This window comes from Peromyscus maniculatus, chromosome 10, assembly GCF_049852395.1.
Source record: "Peromyscus maniculatus bairdii isolate BWxNUB_F1_BW_parent chromosome 10, HU_Pman_BW_mat_3.1, whole genome shotgun sequence".
NCBI lineage: Eukaryota > Metazoa > Chordata > Mammalia > Rodentia > Cricetidae > Peromyscus > Peromyscus maniculatus.
This window is the reverse complement of record NC_134861.1, coordinates 84007875-84029615: the sequence shown is the minus strand read 5'-3', so window position 1 is coordinate 84029615 and position 21741 is coordinate 84007875. Positions and strand designations below refer to the sequence as shown.

At 39.3% G+C, this 21741-nt stretch overlaps 1 protein-coding gene across 3 annotated transcripts in view; it reads right to left on the bottom strand.

The window, feature by feature from the left end:
• Npffr2 (neuropeptide FF receptor 2) overlaps positions 1-21741 on the bottom strand; it is an 86767-nt gene that overhangs the window by 40933 nt on the left and 24093 nt on the right. Inside the window, exon 1 of one of the 3 annotated variants that reach the window (XM_006991661.3) lies at positions 17345-17696. The exons of the other annotated variants lie outside the window; for them this stretch is intronic. The gene's annotated coding sequence lies outside the window, so the exon portion shown is untranslated. Of the gene's footprint in view, positions 1-17344; positions 17697-21741 lie in introns of those variants that run through there. 3 annotated transcript variants of the gene reach the window in all.

Genomic DNA, 21741 nt, shown 5'->3' with positions numbered 1-21741 from the left:
TTCACTCCCTCTGAGTTTAAAAAAAACTGCTGAGGAAAATCCAATTTTTATAAGAACATATTACAGTTAATACTAGCTCCCTACTAGCTAAAATGTCTAAGAGGTCGGTGTGACAAAAAAGAGATGTGTGTCCAATGAAAACTAAAGCCCCATGAGAGGTCTGATGTAAAAAACAAGACATGCCTTATAGATTCAATGGGGTTATTGTTTGAGGACTGGGTGCCAATGCCTTTCGAGATTTGTAACAATTCTAATTTTGCTATTAAAGACTAGAAAACTAAACATTCTTTAAAGGATATGCAGTTGGTTGTTTAATTCTTTTTCTCTTTGTGGGGGCACACCACCAAGCTCCCAAATAAATGTACTGAGTCTTATTATTTCTTATAAATATTATTTTGGCTTATTTCTAGCCAGCTTTTCTTAAATTATCCCATCTACCTTTTGCCTCTGGGCTTTTACCATTCTCTATTTCTGTATTTCTTTCTTTACTTCTAACTCCATGGCTTGCTGTGTAGCTGGGTGCCTGGCCCCTGGAGTCCTCCTCCTTATCCTGCTCTTCCTTGGTCCCTCTTCCCAGATTTTTTTTCCTGTTTATTCTCTCTGTCTGCCAGCCTGACCTAAGCTTTCTCTCTACCCCAGTATCAGTCATTCAGCGCTTTACTAGAACACCAGGTGTTTTAGAAAAGCAAAGTATCACAGCTTCACAAAGTTAAACAAATGCAACAAAAAAGAATGCAACACATCTTTGCATCATTTAAACAAATGTTCCACAGCATAAACAAATGTAATACATCTTACAATAATATTTCACAACAAGTATGCTTGTAATTTATTATCTTTAAGCTGGGACTGTGCTCATGAATGAGTTAGAAACTCTGTGTTCTCTTCATTTTAAGGTCATCTGAAAGGAAGAAAGTGGGAGAATTCAGGTATCTCTATATCAGAGTGACTGTGTGTGCTTTCTTCCAGCCAATGTTACCTTTCATTAGAGTTAGCGGTTGACTTGCCGTATTCCTGATTGACCCACAGCTCTGAAGAAGTGGACAGGGGTAGCACCAAGTATTTTCATAACAGTCACATAGGAACATCTTCTTCTGATGAATTTGTGCCAGCAAACAAACACCAATAAGCATAATCTGGTCTAACATGCATAGGTTACACTGGAGAATGCCTGGCATGGGGGAACTTCAGAAGACAAGTTGACTAATTATGAGCATTAATAAAGTGGTAGAAAATGAAAAGGTAGAACATACACAAAAGTATTTTTTGAGACACAGTTCTGTTATGTAATCCATGTTGGTCTCAAACTCATGGTAATATTCCTGTCTTAGCCCCCTGAATCCATGGGACACAAGAGATAATTTAACACACCTGAGTTGTTATCAAAGGGGAATATATTGTCTAATTTTGAGTAACAGATGGCAAATATATATTTGAATCATTTATTTTGCAAATAAAAAATAATCTTTTACCATTCTTTGGAAATCATTATGTGTGTCAATACTAAACATGATATTATGCACTGTCATTACATAGATTGATTCAAAATAGATAATATCTTCTAATGTCATGTCACAGATGCACTAAATGTGCAGCACAAAGTGAGTGATGGCAGGCCAACCATGAAGGGTGACTAGTGCATGGACCCTCACCTTCTTATGGCTTGTCTGCACTGTGTTGAATTGATCCCCCAATGACCTGTCACCCTCAAGCTAGCCTCCTCTTCTGGTACTCACTCCTCATCCTAATGATGAATGGCTTTGGTTCCCCAATCTCCATTCAGTCTTTGATGTACAGTAATTTGTCTCCTGTCTCTACACTGACTGTCTTGCTAAAGTCACTTGTTAGTGGTTACAGCCCATACTCAGTGCTGCCCCCTGCTATACATAGTTTATATTAATACACTATTTCTTTCCTCTACTTCAAGGAGCTTTATCGACAAAGCATGAAGAAGATCTTTAGGATACGCCCAGTTCTTAAGATCCAGCCTGAAGAAAGGGCATGAAACACATAACTTGCTGATAATTTGTGGAACCATCCAATAGCTTGTCATCTCATGGCCTCTGGATATTCTTCCCTGCATTTTCTGTTTTATGCATCATACAAACAGAGGAGGAAGGGTAATTCAGACTAAGAACTATTACCTTATTGAAATTTTTGAAATTAAGTTTGTAACTTCCTATCATGGCGAGCTCATGATATAAGGAAACACCCTAAGCACTTGTGACACTAAGATGAATACCTTGGTTCCTTCCTTAAAATTAGAAATGCATTCTATTCTACTTCCAACTGAGTGATCACAAGCCAGGTTTTATTCATTATTTACAAGAATAGAAGACTGTCTTTGCAGAAAACCTGATTTAGTTTTAGTTGAAAAATTTTTTCAATGATAGCATTTCTACATCAGGTTGACCTTTAATCCTGTCAGTGATGGAGAGACCCCTTCTGTTGGCCTATGAAAATTAGTCAACACATATTACTGTGCAACATTCTCATCATCCCTTGCAAAGCATATAGTTATTGGAAGAAGAAATATGATTTCTAAAAGTTTTAAGCAAATGAACTAAACTTGTAACAGCAGACATTTAAATTTTCCTGTATTTTTACCTGTTTGTATACAGGGTGCAGGGGCTTGAATGGAGATAAAACAGTTGCCCCAAGACTTTAGTGGCTTGCAACACAGGCAAACAGCAATAACACATACTGCTAAAACCTTGTTCTTTTAGTCTTCTGCTCCTTCCTACAGAAGTTCCCCAACCTTTATCTGGGAATTTCATCATCCTACCCAAATTATGCCTATGAAAAACCTAAATTACCTCAGAGTTCCAAATGCTTCTAACAGCTGTCAGTCGTAATGAGGCCAAAAACATGGACACATATATCCCACTGAGACAGGCCTCTTTTGTCAGCTGGTAACACAGCATCATCTTTCTCCGTATGTTAAAAGCACATATCTCTACCACTACAGGACCAGGTTATAAGGTGTCTTCAGACATAATACAAATTAAATGAAATAAGATGATACACATGTCCAGTTAGCTATCTTCAGTACCTGAGATTTAGGTCTCAGTGGCCCATACTATAAGCCATCAACAGATGTGTTTTTCTATTGATTTAATCCTTGAACTCTGAAGTAATCAAGTTTACTTTGAGTAGTAGAGGTAATCTTTGTCAAAATAGATGGAACCCTACATAGAGAACTCAAATAACATGAGTAAAATAACAAACAATCCAAATGTTTAGATTAAATTTTTTCCTAAGCTTATCCACTGACAAATAAGTACAATTATAAAATTTTCTAACCACTGCTACTTTAGAAACTGTCAGATTGCTAGATCTACAGCCAGAGGCCACTGTACACAGGTAAGGACATAAATCACCCGGTGTCACAATCACAGAAGCTTCCTAAGCTCTGATTCCCCTAAGCTAAGAAGGTGTTTTGTTTTTCACAGCTTTGATTGTTTAGATCTATTTTTTACTTCTGTTTATTGTTTAGTGTGTGTGTGTGTGTGTGTGTGTGTGTGTGTGTGTGTGTGTGTGTGTGTGTGTCATATGTATTCAGGGGTCTGCAGACATCAGAAGAGGACATCAAATCTCCTGAAACTGAAGTTACAGGCAGATGTGTGTGTGCGTGTATTAGTGCATGCTAAGAACTAAATTTGGTTCCTGGGAAGAACACCAAGCACTCTTAACGACTAAGCCCACCCATCCAGCCCCTTACTATCTTGCAGGGATTTCAACCTACAGAAATTACAGAGCAATACCACACAAAATTGTCCTACATCATTCTAATACAATCTCATAGTATTTTCCAAATACCAATACTTCACCAAATTTAGTCTATCTTCTTTCTGTCTGCATACTTGCAGTAGTAGTTTCCAAAGGCAATAATTATTGACACGAGATCCCTGTGTCCCTAAATGCTTGAGTATGTCCTCCCCATAACATAAAGACATTAGACTTTCTAGAAAGTATAACAAAATGACAGTGGCCATGCTTTCCCACATTTCTGTTTCTACTTTTCCCTTAGCATTTAATATGAATCTTTTAATACACACTCTGAGATAATGTACCTGATATTCATTGTAGTAGATTAAATTAACTCAAGGAAAGAGTTGTCTTACCATGTTAAAGGTAGGAATGTGACCTTATTTAATAAGAGGTTCATTGAAAACAAGAATGAGGATCCAAAAGTAAGGTCCTCTCACTTTTAGGGTAAGCCCTAAATACAAGGACATGGGTGCTCAAGGAAAGGTCAATGCAACTCAGACATAGGCTCAAAGGAAAGCCTGTGTGAAGACCTAGGCAGAGGCTGGAGTTCTGCCATCAAGGCTGCAGAATGGATAGACTCACAAACACTGGATGGGATAAGAAGGGCTCCCACCTGTGGTTTCTGGAGGCACTGTGGCCATGTCTATATCATCCAGCAAGATTTCTGAACTCCAGAATATAGGAAAATAAACTTCCATTTGTTTTTTTAAGCCTCTGGGTTTGTTATTCCAACCCTAGGATGTGTTATGTCAGAAAAACACTTCAGTCTTCACTGATACTGCTCACCTGAGTCAATTATGGTATTAGTCACACAATAGCGACTTTTTTCTACACTTATAAATTGACAATCTACCAAACAGAGGAACATTTCTCACTTGGACTTACAGCTTATACTACTGTATATACTATTCAATTACAGTTAATTGCTTTTTAAAAGTTCTAGTTAGGTATAATTTTCATACAAAACATCCACCCATTTTTTAAAGTGTATCTGTGATATTTAAATTGTATCTGTGATACAATTGCTCATATTCATGAATGATTGGCAATTCATATCTGCCAATTTCTTATCTACAGGGTTAACCAATCATGAATCTAAATAAAATATTTGAAAAAATTTTTGCCTGCACTAGACATGTAAGGACTGTTATTGTTGTCATTATTCACTAGACAATATGCTGTAACAGTTGTTTTCAAATTACTCACAGTGTATTAATATAAGTAACCTACAGACCATGTAAAGTATATGGGAAGACATTTCTGCATGTAATACACCACTTTATAGAAGAGATTTGAACATCTATAAACTTTAGTATTTGTCAAGTGTCTAAGAAACAGTCTTCTGTAGACACTTAGAAATGTCTTGATAATCTCTTATTTCCTATACACATGCCTGTGATAGTGCTTAATTTATATATTAGGAAAAGTATGGCATAAGTGACAATAATAAAATAAAACAATTATAACAAAAAGTATACAATTTATTAAAAACTTGTTTCTTCTTTTTTCTACCGAATGCCTTTACAGCTTGGCTGACTCAAGTTAACTGAAAGCATGGTTGACTCCAGTTAACTGAATGCATGGCTGACTCCAGTTAACTGAGAACATGGCTGACTTTGGTTAACTGAGAGCATGGCTGACTCCGGTTAACTGAAAACATGGAAGGAAAGAATAGAGATGGAGGAACTGATGCGTTATGTAAGATCATAACACTCTGTTCTCAAGTTCAAAAGTTATCCCTTGGGCCTTTTCATGAACTTTTGCTTGTGTTAGTGGAGTGTGTCTGTGTTAACTTGCATGTGCCAGTGTGCATGCTCACTTGCATGTGGCAGCCAGAGCTTGACTCTGGGTATCTCCTGTGTCACCCTCCACCTTGTATTTTGACCCAGGGTTTCTCACTGTAACTAGAGTTCTCTGATGAGTAAACTAACTGTCCAGCAAGACCCCAGGATCTGCCTGTTTCCACTCCCAGTGCCGGAATTCTAGGCCACGTTGCTGTGCCTCGCTGCTTTACATGGGTGCAGAGATCAAACTCATGGCCCTTTGTCTGTATTACAAGTACTTTACCAAGTGAGCCATCTCCACAGGCCCCTTCTATGAACTTTTAACAGAATATCCACCCCCAAAAAATCATATTGCACTATATATAATCTTGGCAAGATAAAAAATTCCACTCACACTAAGTGAATTGAAATATGTATCATTTTTATGGGGATGCTAAATTAAAACTCCAACTCAGCCTTGAAATTGAGTGCAAACTGTTTCATTTGACAAATGTACTTTGGGTCCTGTATCCAAACAACACTTTTAAGAGGACATTCTCAGAGTTCAAATACTTCTGTTTTGTAAAGTTTTATTCATTCTACCTGTGTATGTACAAAATAATGCAATTATGGTGTGCAGTAGAGCACAGAAACTATTGAGTACTAGGTTGTAAAGGTAGTTTTTTAAACTTGACTATTAACAGGAAAATCTTGTTTAAAAAAAGCCAATGAAGATGGAGGTTAATTTTCTCACATTCTGGTCATATTCTCAAAATATCATTTGGTACTCATAGCTTTTGGCCCCTGTCACTTCATTTAAGCCATAAGTTTCTCATTCAAGTGGTTGTTCTTAGGTAGTTGCAAGTAGTTAGTGTGATTTTTTTTGCATGCTTTAAGCAACTTTACTCATTTTCAATTCTATTAGGTGTTTGTTTCCCTCATGTGAAATCTGAACTTGATATGGATCTATTATAAATTGACTGAATTGATACTTGTGACAACAGAAACAGTCAAGAAAAGATGTGCTACAACATGGTTTGGCAATCTTTAAAAAAAAAACAGGGCATAATTATTGGAAAACGTAGACTGTACAAATGAAAATTAAAATCCAACTTACTACCTCTAGAGAGAAAACATTCACAACCTCTACTGTTCCATAGTAAGAAAGATACTGGTCCTGGTTCTCCATTCTCTCTTCTGTGTCAGGAAGTATAAGAGAAAAAACTGAACTTGAACATTAGAACCTTTGCACTGTTCCCTTTTATAGCCTTCTGCTTAAAAAGTGCACTTGCTTTCTAATCTAATCACTTACAAAAGGTGTCTCCCTGTAATTATGAGATCATGCAGGAAATTCTGCCCCTCACAGAAGTAGCATAACTGCACATTCTCCTGCCCATAGCTTCCAGTCACAGTTTCAAATGGCAGTTTTTATTAGTAATAAAGCTGGCATTTTGGTGTCTCTATACCTGTATGTATCCTAACTAAATGTATCTATCTCTATACCTGTATATATCCTAACTAAAACAAAGTATTATTCATGTAGTATACATGCATCTTTGAACTTTATTTATTTACTCACTCACTCATTCAGCCTTTATTTTTATTTATTTATTTATTTTTGCTGTGTACTTTACACAACATTCAAGCTCACTGACTTGCCTCAGGTCAACAATCATGCAAAAAAGGCAACCATCCAAGTATCTATTCATAGGGATGACAAGCTCCTTGATTGATGAAACTGCACAGAGGGGAACAAAGTATATTTTAAAGTTTTAAGGCAGACTTGCAGGGCTCATTAGAAAAGGTTAAGTGGAAGAACAAGTTGGATAGAGACAGAGTATAAACAGATGGGCAGGGGAGGCTAGTGAGGATGTTAAGCATCTTCATGCACCAAACTAGGCTTGGAGGAAGGAACCTGATGGAGGTCCACAGTGGCTACTGCCTGGAGATAGACAGATCACGGTTGTGTGGAAAGGAAGGTTGGGATGGAGGTATTGACCAAACTGAAAAGTCTGAGGCTGTTATAAGAAAATGGTGGTATCCTATGGGCAATGGACTTTAAACCTGTACTAACAAGACCCAACATGTTGTTTATGGAAGCTTTTAAATTTGGCACTTTTTAATTTGCTATCAATGACATAAATATCATTCTATGCTCAGGCATGAGAAGTATTCACTGAACTATTTCATTCCTGTCATTAGCTGTGGTCTGTATTTCTGGTCTCAGATACATCCAATGTTATTGGAACAATCAGAGTAGATCCTAGTCAGCTATTGTAGACCATCAAGTTCTTTTACTAATTTTATAAGATGTTTAGTTTAATTCTTTTTTATATGTTTGTTAAACTTTTCTCTACATCTGTATTTAAATTCTTTTTTCAATTTTCAATTTCCGACTTTTAGAAAAAATTTATTTAATAGTTATAATATAGAGTGCTTATTAAAGCCACAGCCATCCTGGCCTACAAGGCAAGATCATCTCAAAATACTATCAATGAATACAAACATTAAATGGCTGGGTACATCTCTATTTTTGCATATTGATCATCTGATAATCAAAGAACTAAATAATAAAAATATGAAACTACATTCCTAATCACTTAGAACTTAGCAAACCTCTTTTTGATCAACCTTTGGCCAAATGAAATATCAAAAAAAAATGAAATTATTTAAAGCAATGAAAGCAAGAACAACAAAGTTGAAGAAAATAGGAAATATTTCACAAAAATATGTGCTGTTAGGTTTATAAATCTTATTTTTAAAACAAAAGAGTCTAGTAATATTTGAATACATTTAAAACTTATCAGCAATTTTTTTAAATTAAAAAAGAACTGAAGCTAATAATCTCCTAATACTTCTAGATAAAGATATATCTAAGCAATTAAAAGAGTGAACACATATGTGAATGTATATGCATAAATATACACATATGCACACACTTGGGATAACCATTCTAGAATGTAAAGAGACTTTCATTAATGAAAGTATGAAACTCATTAATACTGAAATCTCCAATCATATTGAAACTAACTAAATTGATCATGAAAATATTTTGAATGTATATAGCAAACTATGGAAAAGATAGCAAGTAAACAAATAGCTACATTATCAGAATAAATACAGGCAATGTGCAAAGAATACAAATTCATTAGAGAAGATGAGTAACTGTAGAAATGAAGATTGTAGTTGTTAAATAAGACATGAGGTCTGTGACTCAAAGTAACAGAACAACTGTAAACAAAGTCATAACACTGGTGGTTATAGGAATATAAATAGTCTTTCAAACTTCTGGTGAACATTTGTTTATATTACCTTGGAAACAATATGACCACATACGTTAAACTTGGAAATTTTCATTCCTTGAACTAATTATTTAATTCATGTATGTATATATTAGCCTTGTTCAGTGACAAAACTAAACCAAATCGAAAACATTCCCAACAAAGTAGTTATCAGGCAGAGAATGGCTAAATGCATCCATTACTATTCATATCATAGACTAGTATACAGCTATACAAACCTGAACTTCATTTATAGCAGTTGACATGGAGGCCTTTTAGAAGCAGGGAAAGATATAAAATAATAGAGGCCCCCACGCGAATAAGCACAGTCTGCGATACGGAAGCAGAAAGAAATGAAAAAGTAAGTGATGGCAATTAAGAAAGAAAACTAATCAATTAAAGACAAGATGGCTGGCAAGACAGGTCAGTGGTTAAAGGTATTCACTGCCAAGCTTGACAACCTGAGTTCAATCCTGGGTACCCACATAGTAGAAGGTAAGAACCAACTCCCACAAATTGTGCCTGACCTCCATATGTATGCTATGGCAAGCGCACATTTACACACACACACACACACACACACACACACACACACACACACACGATATAATTTTAAATTATTTTTAAAAGTAACACGTTATAGCCGGGCTTTGGTGGCGCACGCCTTTAATCCCAGCACTTGGGAGGCAGAGTCAGGCGGATCTCTGTGAGTTCGAGGCCAGCCTGGGCTACCAAGTGAGCTCCAGGAAAGGCGCAAAGCTACACAGAGAAACCCTGTCTCGAAAAACCAAAAAAAAAAAAAAGTAACACGTTATAATTTAGTTTAAGCATTCATTTATACATTCATATATATACTTTAATATATGGCATTATTAGAGATGAAAAGTCATGCCAGTGAAAATAATGGAGTAGACAGATTTGGCATTACTAAAAGTAACTGTCGTAGCCATTTATATTTAGTCTTTCCTAGAGCTCCGACAGCTTTTTCTCAGTTACCACGCTACAGAACATGTGCTAACAGGGCATGGTTAGTGATAAACAGTTTCTTGAAACTTTTTTCCTCCACACAATGGGAAGAATAAATGCTAAATGGACTTTTTTTTTATTATTATTATTTTACGACACCATTCAGTTCAACATAATAGCCACAGATTCCCCTGTTCTCCCCCTCTCGCCCCCCCCTCCCCCCAGCCCACCCCCATTCCCACCTCCTCCAGATCAAGGTCTCCCCCGAGGACTGGGGTCGACCTGGTAGACTCAGTCCAGCAGGTCCATTCCCCCCCTCCCAGATCAAGCCAAGTGTCCCTGCATAAGTCCCAGGATTCAAACAGCCAACTCATGCAACGAGCCCAGGACCCGGCACCAATGCACAGCTGCCTCCCAAACAGATCAAGCCAAATGACTGTCTCACGCATTCAGGGGGCCTGATCCAGTTGGGGGCCCCTCAGCCTTTGGTTCATAGATCCTGTGCTTCCATTCATTTGGTTATTTGTCCCAGTGCTTTATCCAACCTTGGCTTCAACAATTCTCGCTCATATAAACCCTCTTCTTTCTTACTAATTAGACTCCCAGTGCTCCACCAGGGGCCCAGCTGTGGATGTCTGCATTCAGATTCCTCAGTCCTTGGATGGGGTTTATGGCACAACTATCAGGGTGTCTGGCCATCCCATCACCAGCAGCAGCCCTCCTATATACAATGGACAAAGAAGCTGAGAAGGCAATTAGAGATACATCACCCTTTACAATAGCTAAATGGACTTTTAATTGGGGTAGGATTGATAGAAAGGAAGGAAAAAAGAAACAGCAGAAAGGAAGAATCCAAGCAGCCTAAGGCTGATGTTTTAGCAACTGGCCTGGACATAGGAGTGCAGAAGTAGCTGATGGGGAAGGGAGTGAGTGCCATGCTTTAGGACAGCTGTTTCCTGAGTTGCTTTTCTTCATCAACTTCTAAACACCATCCAGCAGCAAACATGAAAACATAGGACCCACCTCTTTAGAGTTTAGAACAGAAGTTCTCAACCTATGGGTCTTGACCCACTTAGGTCGAAAGACCCTTTCATGGAGGTTCCTAAGACCATCAGAAAACACACATATTACATTATTTACATAAAAAAAAATCACACACATTTTCATTTGCTACAATAGTAGCAAAACTACAGTTATAAAGTAGCGACAAAAATAATATAATGGTCAGGGATCACCACATGAGGAGCTCTATTAGCAGGATGCGGCATCAGGAAGGTTGAGAACCAGCTCCCTTAGGAAAGCAAAACTATGTTAACACATTTTGGAAGCAGTTTCGATGATCTTTAACTAACATCAGATAATGCTGTGATAACCTACAGTATGAAGCAGATACCAGAATCATCATTGAGAGGCTCTGGAGGCTAGATTTCTGAGGCAAGGAACACAATAAGCAAAAAAGCTGTAAGTAGAATGGCCTTGGTTGACCATTCTACCAAGAATGAAGAAAAGAGTGGCTATAGCTAAGGTTGGTGCCCTGAGTTTGCAGGTCTTTGAAAGCTGTGGGAGCTTTCATCCAGCCCCGATTCTGTAGGACATTATGATGGAAGAGGTTACTAAATCCATAATCAAACTATCAAGGAAAACAAGCTCAGGGTCAGGGTGCCTGGTTGAACCCCAGCTTCTCTGAGCTCCTTCAGTACTTGGGACAAGTCCAGGGCTGGTACTATGCAAAGAAGCACCAGCCACAGTGTAGGTTGGAAGAGATTTAAGGAAGCTTCTCCGCTTGAGGAAAATTGTCTAGACTCTGAAGCATGACAGAGAACCATGACAAAAGGAAGAAAGAGCCTGCCTAGAGACAAAAACTCCCTGTAGACTGTGGTAGACAGGTTCCAGATAAAAGTCCTGTTTTATGTCAGAGGTAAGACCCCAGGTAAATGCTGAGGGAATGGCCCATTACATATAAAAACATACTTTCTTTACAAGGAGTAGAAGCTATGTTTCCAGACAGGGCTCAAATCACTTTAGTACCCATGAGTAGTAGGACAGGCCCATACTGTGGTAATATATTGTGTACCATAATAAACTTGCATGAGGATCAGAAGACAGAGCCAGCCACTAGATTAGACATAGATGTTGTTTGAATCTTAGATGGTCTCTTAATAAAAAACCCAGAGCCAGATACTGGGATGAAAGCTGAAAGATCAGAGAAGCAGAGCAAGCTACAGCCAACCTCACCTCGCCAACTCCTCAGCTGATCTTGTTTCCTCAGACTGAAAGCCTCTGAGTCCTCACCTAAAAGGATCTCAGCTGAACTGCTTTAGTTCCTGTTTCCTCACACATTTTATACCTTTCTCCACCCAGCCATGTCACTTCCTGGGATTAAAGGCTTGTGTGCTTCCCAGTATAGGGATTAAAAGTGTGTGCCATGAATGCCTGGCTGTTTCCAGTGTGGCCTTTAACTCACAGAGATCCAGGTGGATCTCTGCCTCCTGAGTGATAGGGTTATGTGTGTGCTACCACTGTCTGGCCTCTATGTCTAATCTAGTGGCTGGCTCTGTCCTCGGATCCTCATGCAAGTTTATTAGGGTACACAATATATCATTACATTTCCCTGTTTTGTCTAAAAGAATAAAAGAAGGTTATAACTAATAAAAGAAAAATTATATACAATAAGTACAATAAGAATATACAATGCATACAGTCAAGAATTACATTAACAATGTCCAGTCAATTAACATTTGATAGATTCAGAGAAAATACTCCATTATTTATCCTATTTTGGTGAGTACAAAATGTTGTATCTAATTCACTTTCTATCCTATGGCTCTCTCCTCTGATCCTCATGCAAGTTTATTAGGGTACACAATATATCACCACACCATAGGATCGAGGAATTGGCTTAAACCACTTGCCAAGGCATGCACATAACATACTTCCTTATGAGCCAATCTGAAATCTGCCTGAGGGCCTAGCAATAGGCACTGTCAGAGTTCCTGATCGTGCCCAGCCAATGAGCGATGACCATGCAGCAATGCCACTAGATTGGGACACAGACTTGGTGCTAGGAGGAGGGTATATAAGGCCTTCCCTGTTATTGAATAAATGAGTTTGTTGTTTGCCTTCAACTGACTTCCAGTGTCTTCTAACCCCCTCCCCTGAGGGAGCCGTTAGACTTAAGCAACACCCATGTGCACTAACTCACAGAACTAAGATAGAAACGAAAAGTTAGAGAAACTTTAAATGAGGTCAAAATTTCAATTAAAAAAAAAAAAAACTCTACCTTAAGGGAAAGTGGAAAATTTCAGAGGAAATCTGAGTGTTGCAGGCATCTGTTTGCTTGTCCACATTTAACAAGGTGATTGAGAGCAGTCTATGAAAGTATAAATAATCTATTAAGAGTCCCTCTGGTTTCCCCAAGACACAAGAATCATGAGGTCATCAGCGAACTCTTAATTTGAAAGTTGTCCTCATTGAGTTTTTGGTTCTTAGGGGGTAAACTCTCTAATACAGACAACTATTAGATTTTACTGGCTTTCTGGTGGGGCTAAATTACAGAAATGTTCATCCCACTTTTAGCTTTCCTCTAAATGAATATCCCCCTTGCCCAGTATTAGAAGGGAGATTTCTTTTTGTTTTAGAAGGAAAATTTCTTAAACCAATTAAATTTGTAGAGCTTATTTGAGCAAAACAAAACAATTCCTCCTAGAACAAGAGCCAGTGAGAGAATTCCAGCCAAGGCACCAGACCCTATTTGCAAGAAAATACAAGTGAGGGGCACACAGAAAACAACCTCATTGGCTACAGCCTAGTCAATCAACCACCTAATTGATTATAGCTAACCTAGTTATTAGAGCATGATCAGCTGGCACAGGACTTTCTACAATCAACCAAAACTGTGATTAAACTGGATATCACTTTGGTTCATTAAGCCTGTTGTACTTGGCTAATTCACATCCAAAACTTCCCACAAAATATAAACATCAGACAACATTTAGGAGTCGTCTGTGAATGGCTACAAACCAACATTGTGAACCGGAACAGTAAGTTTTCATTGTAGAAAACTCATGAAAGTACATCTACTCAGTCCCAACTTCCAGCCCACTCCATCCTTGTCTGAACCAGGGTGAGTGTTTGCAAAGGGAACACAAAAGACTCTGGTGTTCTTTCTTCTCTTAATAAGAGTATGATTAGGGAATGTAAGTTCTTTTTAGCCATACAGTTTTCACTTGGAAATGCCTGTCAGACACATACAGAAATCAGTACTTGGATTATAATCTATAAATGCTGTAAGCTCTGCATCGTAAAATTTAAATGTGGCTGGAAGAATATATGACTTCATTATCCTGGTCCTTTTACCTAGGAAACATATTAAGTTTAGGAAATCTACTTTGAAATCTTAGTTTCTTTGTCAAAGAAGGAAAGTGGTTTATATACAATCTGTAAAATCACAAGGCTGAAATGAAATCATACACACAGGGTTATTCACTATAGTTGACTATTACTGCTTCATTGGAGTTTGGGCAAATGCTGGTATTTTCTGACCCTCGAGAGATGACAAACAGCTGTAACATATGGATGTGTTTGGTAAATAAAAATCTCTGCAGAGTGCATGAGAGAAAGGAGCATTGGTTCAAATGGAAAGTTCTTTAGTCCAGAGATGCCGGGGAGCCACCCAGACACAAAGCAGATGCCCACATGAGGCCCCTTCTGTAGCCAGAGAAAATAAGTAAGAAATTGCCTTCGTAATATCTAGAAATTAAAATTTTCAGTGGCAACTATTACTTAAAGGAAACCACACACACACACACACACACACACACACACACACACACACACACACAGACTGTTGAAGAGCACTTCCCTTTGCACTATTTTTCCTTCATTTGCTGATGTGTGTGGTTTGGGTTGTGTTGTTATTCCTCAGGGCCATGATTGATCCTATCTGGTTTGCTTAGTGGGAACAGAAGCTGAACTAGGTATGGGAACCTGACTAAGACATGTTTTCTCAATCTTGTGTGTCAGTGAAATCAGTTTAATTTTTGCTTTCCATTTGTGGGAGGCAGGGAGGGAACTTCTGAATAAGGTAACAGATATGCACTCAAAACACAGTGAGGCTCTGGCTTGCTCCTCTCTGGGGCCCAGTGCTTACTGTACTAGCTAGTGACTGTCCTGGTCACGAGTCATCTGTACATGCAGGGACGCCTCTTTTGCCACAGCCTGAGATCTCTTCAGACTTCTCAGAGATTGTCTCTTGAGAAAAGACCTTAAGTCATCTTGTTTGTACCAGAGGCTGCATCCAACTAGCCAAATAGATCCCCATTCTATATAGAAACTACATCTCTTTCCAACAAGTCATTCTATAGAAAAACTAATGAATTTCAGGGTCTCAGCTAAGGACATTTACTCTTTAGTGGCAAGGCAAGGTCAAGGTAACCTTCTCATTCTGGATTCTCTGATTTTCTCCAATGAGAAACCAGGGATTTCTAAAGACTGAAAGGGTTGTACTGGTGCAATTCTAACATCCTTTTATGTTTAAACAGCGTTAGAGACAGCAAATGATTTGCTTAGGGCAGAAAGCCAACAGGGTGGGGCTGTGGGGGTGGTGTATTTGACTGAAATGAGAGCTTGTTTCTACCTTGAGACTGTAGAAGGCATGTGAAGGGTATGGAAGTCTATCTGCTGTGGCAAACACTGCAACTCATCCAACCAGAGAAAAAAGAAATCAGCTGTTAATTCTAAGCATGGAATTCTCCAGAGAATAGTCAAGATCACTATCATACTATATACAAGGGTAAAGAATGTGAAATCCGATGTGATATTTTCAAACGTGCATGACAGTGTTCATCCAACATCAATTCCACCTCATATTAAAGGGATGTACTACAAAATGTATCCTTGCTGGTTTACTTAGCTTTGAGGAACAAAGTTCTTACCTGGTCTGAAATATAGCTGGAAATCCCTAACACAGTACAGATACACCTGCAAGTTTGCCCTACACACACAGACACACCACACCCCAGAACACAAGTGCAATAACAGCTGCAGCAAATGCAGAGTCTTCCAGGCACAAACCATTTACTGGCTTATAGTCAATTTGTACCTGTATAGTCTACAGTTTTGACACCTCTGGAAGTTAGTACAGATGAACCGCGGTAAATAAAACTTTGAACCAAAAGGATCATAAAAAGCGATTTCTATTATACACACTTGTAAATTCTTCACAGTACATTTGCAACATGCAAAAAAACTCATAGAGAAAAATACATGAAGGAAAAGTAATAGGAACTTTCAATATTCCTAAAGTTGCCTATTGCCTTAAGGTGGGGGGGGGATATTGTAGAACTATAGGATTAAATGATATAGATTTGAAGGAAAATGACAAGAAGCAAAAGATAACAAGAATCCTGCAACTCATTGTTAAACAATAACTAAGACACATTTCAGATTAATCATATCTAATTTTTACTGAGCAGCGATGTCGATATTTAATTAAAGCAGGCATCTTAAGAGGAAAATTTGAAGTCTGCCACGCTGTTGGCACAGCTTTCCTGTTGATCCATACTTGCTATTGATCAATACTATCCGTGAACATTCTATTGAAATGTTGCAAATTCAGCGGTGACTTCCGATGTCACTAATTTTACCAACCTATTTTTAATTGGGATCCCAGCCGACAACAGAAATATATCCTTCATTGCTTCCAACACATTGGCTTGTCCATCTTTTCTCCTCTTATGAAAATGATTTAGACATGGGATGGAAAGAGAATTTGGATACCTGGTTCCAATAAATTGGAATATGTTGATTAAAATTAAATCCTTTCATTATATAAATTATATTTAGTTAATTAATATTGTTTAAATGTTGAAAGTTATCGCCAACCTGGCTGAAGGAAAATGGGAAGTAAATGCATTTTTGTTCCTTGGTTTGTATGTAATTCTAGTTACAGCACAGCACTTTTCTGCTTCTCAGATATCAGCACCTCAGTGTCCCAGAGCTGCACTAGCACTGCCTGCTTGTCTGACACAAAAGAAACCCCCGTCTTCAGCGCCTTGAGAGCTGGGTGTTGTCCTAGCCACATTTTAGTCTCCCTGGCAAAACCTGATGCGCAAGACCAAGTCTGGTCCACAAATGCCGTTTCTAAGAATCATGCGGATGAAGCAAGCGAACCGTGTAGGAAACTCTCGCTAACGATCCACTTACCTTCCTAAGGAGGTTCAACTAAGTTTACCAGTGTTCACCCGGAGAGGGGTCGGGGTACTTTGAGGGTGAGAAAGCACCGCCATCGCAGCCAGGTCCCTTGTCTGTGAGCCAAAGAGCGCAGCCGCCCACTGGGCGGGGCAGCGCTGGGAAGACCCTAGGGCAAACTTCAGCCTGGGACCAGAACAAAGCTCCAGGGACAATCAATACCCTGAGAGCCCAGGGAGCGGAAAGCCTCTGGGGAAAAGTCAAGAGTAAAAAACCTCAGAATCCAAGCTACCAAGTGTCACTGAAGCCAGTGGTGCCCCTGAGAAAGGGTCTCCCACCATGCTGAGAGCCCAAGCCATTTCCCATCACTCTCACCTGCTGGTGGCCAAGAGTCCCAGCCGCGTTGAAAGCAGAAGCCAAGCCCGGCCTGAGCAACAGGTTCTATCTGGGTCGCCAGCTCCCTTGCTCTCTCTCCCTGGCCGAGGGGTAAAGGGCTAGCTCCTCCTCTGGGTCCCCAGGGCACGCTGCTGCCCGGTGGCGAGCTCTGCACTCTCCGCTCTTGTTCAGGACATCACTTTCGGGCAGCACCAGCAAACTGCTGGTTACCGACAGAGCTGATCACAGCCTGCCAACAGGCTCTGGGGAGCTTGTAAATTCAGAATCCCTGAGCTGCAAAGGAAGGGAAGCCGCTCTGATTACCACCTCCTGGGTCATTGGTGGCTCAAAAGCCTGGGCGATCGTTTAAACCACTAGGTGTCTGTTTCCTTCTGTTGCAAAATAGAAATTGTGATGGTCTTAATACTTTAAGAACTACATGGGTAGCCGTGTGTAAGTACGCCTGAGTGGTCGTGGTACATTTCAAGCATTCGTTAATTTTTGTCAATTCTCATAACAATAAGAATTCCATTTTAGAGTACAAATTAAAACAACCCACACATCCAGTCGTCCGAAATAGGTGATGCTCTGTAAATCCTTGGGATTCTAGTAGTGTGAATTCTTCTTTTTTTTCTTTCATTTTTCTTTATTAAGAAATTTTCTACTCACTCCACATACTATCCACAGATCCCCCCTCCTTCCTCCTCCCACCCCCCAAGCCCTCTTTCCCAAGCCACCCCACATCCCTACATCCCCCAAATAGAGGTCTCCCATGGGGAGTCAGCAGAGCCCAGCACACTGAGCCTAGGCAGGTCCAAGCCCCTTCCCACTGCACCAAGGCTGTGCAAGGTGTCACACCACAGGCACCAGGCTCCAGAAGCCTGCCCATTGACTAGGGACAGATCCTGATCCCCCTGCCTGAATTCTTACAACCACCGGTGGAGAGAGACAAGGAGAGTTCCGCAGTGATTCTAACACAATTTCTGCTGTATTGGACTAGCTAAGGGAAGCCACGCTTAAAATATGTTAATTTAGAGATTCACAGGGTGGGTGAAAAAGTTAAAGGCGCTTTAAGAAAATAACAGGGATAGGGTCAAGGGTGCGAGCATAACTAATGAGCATCCGGGTATGGCACTAACAGCCACAAGAAACCATAGGGCTTCTTTTCAATCCACAAGGCACCAAGGCTCAGTGACTTGTGGAAGATCACAGGGTGGCATTTAAATCACACCTCCAGAGGGCGAATTCTCTCTATTGCATTCCCTGTTGACATTCCACTGCATGGAATATAGGGGAAAGCTGTCTGAAAAAGAATTCTTGGTTAGGGAGTAACATCATAGAATTGCCTATCGTGTGTGTGTGTGTGTGTGTGTGTGTGTGTGTGTGTGTGTGTGTGTGTGTTTAAATCTCAATGGCGAATAATTTGAGGAGCCAGACAGGAATAATTCTACTAAGACTTTACAAGTTCAAGCCCAGGGTCTGAGAGAATTTATTATCAAGACGTTCAAGACACAGGAAGCTAGGCAGGGATAAAAAGCCAGGTTGGCAGATAACTAAGAGGTGTCAGGTTTTTGAAGAGTAACGGCAGAGAGAATTAAAATTGGCAGAGATGATCTGACAGTTGGAGAATGTTGAGATGTAAAAGCTAATAAATGAGAGGGAAAGGAGGGCCATTCCACACAAGCCTCTGTCCCACTGAAAAACTAAAAGTCATCAAAGTGAATGATCCCAATAGCCAGGTTCTGATAAGACAGTGAGTAATGTCTACCTTCCTGGCATTTCATTTTAAATGTGTGTGTGTGTGTGTGTGTGTGTGTGTGTGTGTGTGTGTGTGTGTGTGTGTGTGTGTGTAATAATCAGATCAACAGTGAGTCAACTTCTGTCCCTTATAAAGCAATGCGGTGTGAGATGGACCCCATAAGCTGCCATTGGAAGCCTTAGAGCATGTCTGTGACGCACCCCTCCCTCACTGTGCCCTTCTTACACACCCCACCCGCCACTTTAATGACTTTGCCTCACCAGGTTTCCAAAACCCATCTTTAGGGCCTCCAGAGTTGCTTCTTAACTCTCCTTTTCCCTCTCTGTTCCTACTGTCCAATGAATTATTCACCCCAGCTTTTAGATCGGCTCACTCTCTCCCACTTTAAAAAAAAAAAAAAGAATCCAAACCAATTCCCTCAAGGCCTCAAATGTGATACCTACCCATATCATTCCTCCCCAGGAGCAACCACAATCTATTCTGTGGTTTTTATTTCCTCATTTCGCACGCACTCATCAACCCACAGAAGCTTTCGAGCCTCTATGGAATGATACTATAAGGATCATCATTTAGCTCAAGGTTGATAAATAAAATGGGTGTTTTTCACTTCAGGCTTCTTTGGCTCAAGCCAGCTTGATTTTTCCAAACACTTCCTTCTCTTGACATTTGTTTCACGATATTCCTCTATTTTGCTTATTTACTCTGAATTTCTGGCTACTCCATTGCTGTCCTTTAAAGTCTTCATTGTTGCTTCACAACCATGTAGTACAAATGTTCCTCTAAGGCTGGGTGCCAGGCTTGCTTCTTTCGCTCTCCATTCTGCACTAACTTTCTGAGCATTTTCATTCATATCATTAGCCTCAAGTCGGCTATTAAAGCACATGCAGAAGGTCTTCACCATTGTACCTCCCGGAAAAGGGCATCCATTCTGCATAAGGGACTCGTCTGCAGCTCAGCATCACCGCAAACTCAGCACATCCAAACACAAGATCACAGCCTTCCCAAAACTCATTCATCGGCTCTCATGACCTTGCTACCTGCCCTTCTCACTGCTAGCTTCAATGTGGTATGACTCAAGTCAGCAAATGGGAACATAACGTGAGAACTGGGTGCTAAGGATCATAAAGAAGGAAGACAAGGGGACCTTAGTTGACAGCTTCTCCGGTTCTGCCTGGAACCTGAGCTTCTTTTTCATGAGGAGAAAAGCCCAGTTTTTAAAAATGGTGCCCATGTCTAATAAAGACATTTTGATCAACAAGGGACTGTAAGCCCATAAGAGTATGATGGAACTGAAAGTGTCTTATGGCTTTATTTCTCTTCCATTGTGACATCACAGCACAACACATTACCCATTAAAATCTTACTGTAACAATCTGTAACGCTACACGGACATTTATCTCATATTTATGTCCTATCTTGATTGGGTCAAGGGGCCCAATGTCCATAGATTGAACTCTGCTGTTTAAGTTTACTCTAGTGCACTCTAAGATGTTCCCATAATTACCTAACCATGCCATTTTCTGAATGTGTTTCAATGACACAAGTCTATCTACATTCCTCATATAAGTAGAAAACCAGTGGAAGTTTGGTGCAAATACAAAATGGGTTGTTAATAGATATTAAAGTAGAAATGTTAAAGGTTTCCTGAAGAGTTTGTCCATATTACATGTTAAGGCATCTTACAGTCCAGGAATAGTACTTCAGTGTGGGGAACACTACCTAAGTAATCTGGAGACAAACTTACAGAATGAGACACAGAGGAAAGCAGCAGAAGATTGTAAACAACATGGGGACACTTTAAAGATGGATCAAGGGACAAAGGAAGGAGGAGGCCACAGGGCACCCCAACCTCACTTGTAGTCATATCTGATCCGATGTGCTTGTTTTAAACTCAAGTTTGGTGGTTGTTTCTAAGGGGAAAATAAAATGAATTTTTAAAAGATGTTAGAGAAGTCAAACAATATTTATGAAAAAAAGCATATGTAGGAAAACTACAGAGGCAAATAATATAGCAAAATAATATTGTTGCAAAAAACCAAAGGAATGAGCATTGCTAAACCATAAAATACAGATTAAAATAAGATTTAAGTATTATTTTCCTATTTACATTAATAATATATTAACAATACCCATTTGTCAGTTGGCAAGGAAAATTCCTTTAGGAATAACATATTTTAAAAAAACAGTTTGACAGAATAAAGCAAATTACAATGTTATTAGGTTTTCATTTAATAAACCCATTCTTGGAAATATGCCCACTGGAAACAGCTATATAATAAATACTAGAAGCAGGATGCTATTTATTAGTTTTAACTAAACAGTGAAAAAGCAAGATATTTCTGGTATGGGAACACAGTGAAATTTATGTGGCCACAAAAACATTCATTACAACAGCAATAGCAATGAATAGAAAGAAATGTAGAATAATACTAAGTGAAATAAGCATGCTAATTGGGATAAATTTTGATTATATGCAAAGTAATAAATTTTTGGGATAATGCTTAGATGAGTATTTGGATAAGTCTATACATTATATTGTAATTATAAGTGAATACATTTCTTCTAGTGTTTTATTATTCCAGCAGCTGCCTTTTCTTACATGTTTCAATCCTTTATGTTCATTAACTTCAGTTTTTTT